The sequence below is a fragment of the Oryzias melastigma genome, linkage group LG13 (assembly GCF_002922805.2).
Source record: "Oryzias melastigma strain HK-1 linkage group LG13, ASM292280v2, whole genome shotgun sequence".
Lineage (NCBI taxonomy): Eukaryota > Metazoa > Chordata > Actinopteri > Beloniformes > Adrianichthyidae > Oryzias > Oryzias melastigma.
This window is the reverse complement of record NC_050524.1, coordinates 27457129-27461386: the sequence shown is the minus strand read 5'-3', so window position 1 is coordinate 27461386 and position 4258 is coordinate 27457129. Positions and strand designations below refer to the sequence as shown.

The following is a 4258-nucleotide window of genomic DNA, read 5'->3' as shown; positions in this document are numbered from 1 at the left end:
TTTTTCTCATATTTTCTTTACAACTTTATTCTCATAAAATTATTACCTTTTTCTTTTAATTTTAGACTTTATTCTCTTAAATTTATTCATTTTTATCAAGTGTGCATGTGAGCTTAAAGATTCAGAACTACACACAACCAAACACACACACAAACACAAACACACATCACGTTTGGTTTTTCTCCCATTTTTGGGGGGGACTTCACCGTGCTTGGTTTTATCTTTTGACATGCAAAGACTTTTCTTTTTCTTTCTTTCTTTGAGATTTAGATCAAAGTACTTAAAATTTAGATACAAGTATTTAAAGGGTAATTTAACTTTTGCTAATGTGACCAAAAGTCATCTACAATAAATAGAGTTTCTCTCAAACCGATGCTTTACCTGAGTCTATTGAAAAAAGAAAAGGTTGTTTTGATAAGTTTAAATTGTATTTGTCTTGATCATTTACCAAATAAAAGCTAAGAATAAAAAGGTGGTCTGTATATATTAAGTGGAAGTATTCAGGCTACTTTTCTTAAAAAGCTTTAACAGCTGCAGTTTTTCAATGGTTTAGGATAATAATCTTGCTGGTAGTATTGTTACTAATATTTAATTTAAAATTACAAAAAGGAAAAGAAAGAAAAATACAGCAAAAAACAGCTGTTCCAGCTATAGAATCAAAGCTTCTCTCTAAGCTGGCTTTCAATGTCAGATGGTGTACATAAAAAGACAAAAAATAAAAGCAAACTGTTATGCAGTTTTAAGCTCAAAAATATGTAAATACATTGATAATTGAGTGAAATATCTGCAGGATATTGGAAAACTGTTTAACAACAAAGGAATAAACCACTAACATACAGAGGTTTACATTCTCTCTACATCTCTCTTAAATCCTGTTTGAAATAACATAAATCTCTGTGGAAAAAAATCCAGACTAACATGCACAATATGTGCCCTTAGAACTCAAAAGTAATTACAATCAATTCTTTAATGGTGATTCAGACACAGGTTGACAAATATCACAGTTTATGATTAAGCATGCAAGCTATAAGGTGCAACAGCCCTCAGCTAGATAAGCACTTGTATTTCCATTTATATTTTGTTTACACTTTTAATAAAGCTGCTGGTGCCGTATTTGAATATTCCAATTGCACCAAAAATATTGTGGCTTTGGAAAATAAATAAATAAAAAAAATACATTCAGCAACTCCGCAAAATGGATAAGTCAGTTTGAGTGTCCATGTGTTTGTTTGTTTTTTTTTTTTTTTAAGTTAAAACCCAATTTAAGCTATTTCAATCAGAACAAAGTACTTAATTTTTCTAAAAGTAATACTGTTAGTATAGCTCGGAACATCAATAAAGGATTTGTTCACGAAAAAAAGGAAATGCATAGGTGTGATCACAACCTGGAAGAAATTTATCTGAACTCAAATATTGGCAGACAAAAATTATGATTAATACTGATGAAAATTAATTTCATTAACAAGCATCTCTGAAAAGGGTTACAATAAATACAATAAAAGATATAACCATGACATTAAAAGCAGCTAATTGAATTATCTAATGAAACAAAAGAAAAGTGTTCAAAACAATAAAACAGTGAAAGTTAGTTAAATAAGGAGTTTTTGAGACGGGATTTCAAAGTTTGCAAAGGTTTAAAGTACAGATTTAGAGATGGAAAGCATTCCAGAGTCTGGAAGCAGAGTCTCTTCCTCCCATCTTGGTAAAACTAATGAAGAAGCTGTGAGATGGAAGGAGGAAGAAGCTCCAAGGGAATCAGAGGGAACAGAGATATTAAAAAGATCAATAAGGGGAGGGGGTGGGTAATCTTGAAAACAGGAAGAACCCATTTTTTGTTTCGACTGGGGTGGAGTTCTTCAAGGGCTTTTGGTGATGTTCGGGGCAGCTGAGTTTAAACAACTTGAAGGTAACTAAAGGATTTATGAGAAAGACTGAAGACAAAGGAATTATAATAATCAATGAGAACTTGATGAGGCTGCAAACCAGGGGAAGCAGAATGGCGGGGAGGGGGCAGAGACAACGGATTTTGATAGATTGAAATATGCCGACAGGGTAAGATTAATAATGTGCTTTTGGGTGATGGGTTGATAAATGGAGCTCAGTGTCATACGCAAAGCAATAAAAATTAATATAATAATAACAGAAGATATTGCTGAGGGGAAGGGGGCAGGAAATGAAGAGAAAAGGCCCCCAGAGAGAACCCTGGGGCTCACCTAAAGTTGTGAGGAAGTTGTTAAAAGAACTTATTTCAAATTTTTAAATCATGTACATTATGAACTAAAAAATTACTTAAACCTTTTATTTAACATGCCTAAAATGCATATTTAAAGCACAACAAGGTATACTGTAGAAATACATGCATGTACAGTGTTACCCCGCTTATTCGCGTTTTTTTTATATGCGGTTTCAAGTATTTGAGGATATTTTTTCAGTAATGTGACTCTTCCGGCTCATCACAAAAACTTCGACAATTCAAGATGCTTGTATGAAATGTTTGCATCCGAACGAGGTGCTACGCTATTGAGGTGCATCTCCGCACAGCAGAACCCCCTCCACAAGAGGAGCACCCCTTCCTCTCTCTTTATGCTCCTGCATGGAGAAATGGCATCAGCTGACTCAGAATCGGTAAAAAAAAATACCGATACGCCGAAGAAGATAATCAGGAAGCATAATTATCAGGTGGTTATTATTAGAAGAGGGAGCGTGCGCTCCTAACGCAATAAATATTTTTACAAAGCATGATCAGAAGTGTTTTTAAAGAGTAACAGCAGTGATTAATATATACCAATGGGTAATAGACATTCTTTGGCCGCGGAGATAGGGGGTTCTCCATATTCACGGATTCACAGATGCCTCCTGTCCTCAAGCCCTGCGAATAAAGGGGGAAACACTGCATAGGTGTATGGGACGTGTATATGTGTTTATATACAGAATATTTCATCAGATTAAACTACAAAATTACATTAAAAGTTCTGAATCGATTACATTTTTTATATATATATTAGAGCTGTCAGGCGATTAAAATTCTTAATCGCGATTAATCGCATTTTGTCCTGAGTTAACTCGCGATTAATCGCAAATTTACATGTGGCCTTTTTTTAAGGAAAAAAAATGTGTGGTTTGTGGAATTTAGTAGTTCTACTTTATTTATGAAAAAAAGAATGACAAAATTATTAGTTTTTATCAGAAATACTTTATTTTGTAACATTGTATTGAGATAATGTAACATTTTATTGAGATAAACTTTCTTAACAATAAAAGGCTGTAACATAAAATGCCTAACAAAAGCCCAAGTGCAAGTGAAGGGCATTTTAAATTCAAAACTTCAATCAACGTTCAGTAAAATAAAATTAAAAAAACATCAAAATTAAATTTCCATAACACTTTCATGTTCATTTTTTGTCAGGACCAAATCTTTTCCTCCTCTGCTGAACTACAGTAATCAATGAAATAGAGATTTATCATTTCCAATTAACTTTTGTTTTTTAAAACATTAAAGACTGAGAAAAGCGGGATACACTGTGGATAGTTTGACAGTCTGTTACTGCCGCGTTCTCTGGGTGCAGCCATAGACTGTATATAAAATAACTTTTAATTTTTACAGTCTATGGGTGCAGCTCGATGCACCGACGTGTCCAGCGGAGCTCACGGATGAATATGCCGGCAGACAGACCGCTATGCTGTGGTTGGATCACGCTTAAACCTCCAGAACATTTAAAACGTCCCCCGGTCCGCTTGCTGTTCGGAACGTCGGGGGTGCGCAGCTCCCGGCGCCAAGCCGGTACCACCAGACGTGGTACTGAACGCGAACCGGAGCCGGGTTAGGGTGCGGGAACTCTCCAGGTCCTAGCGCCGGCCGGATTTAGCTCGCAGCTCGGTGTTTGGAGACCCGCCGTGATCTAGTGTGAGAGCAGCCGGAGAGTTGGAGGGCGGAACGCCCGCGCGCGCGGTATGGAAAGGCACGTATGAGAAAGTCCGCGATTAATGCGTCAAAAAAATTGTCGGCGTCAAGCACACGTCAGATTAATGCGTTTTTAACGCGACAAATCTGACAGCCCTAATATATATATATATATGTAAATCTTAGCAATCTTTGAATTACAACACATAATCTGAGTTAACCAGGATTTTTTTTTAAATATTATTTTAATCTTAACATGGCCTTAAAAATGTTGATTCAAAGCAATAACAGCATGTACAGGGAAGACCACAAAAAAAAAAACATTTAACAGACTTAATTTAGGAACACATCACAAGA

At 35.6% G+C, this 4258-nt stretch overlaps 1 long non-coding RNA gene across 1 annotated transcript in view; it reads right to left on the bottom strand.

Annotated features, from left to right (window-relative positions):
• Positions 1-1232: 1232 nt before the first annotated feature.
• Positions 1233-4258, bottom strand: part of LOC112149894 — a 39617-nt gene continuing 36591 nt past the window's right edge. The window contains exon 3 of the long non-coding RNA XR_002919857.2: positions 1233-2869. This is a non-coding gene — a long non-coding RNA (uncharacterized LOC112149894). The remainder of the gene's footprint in view (positions 2870-4258) is intronic.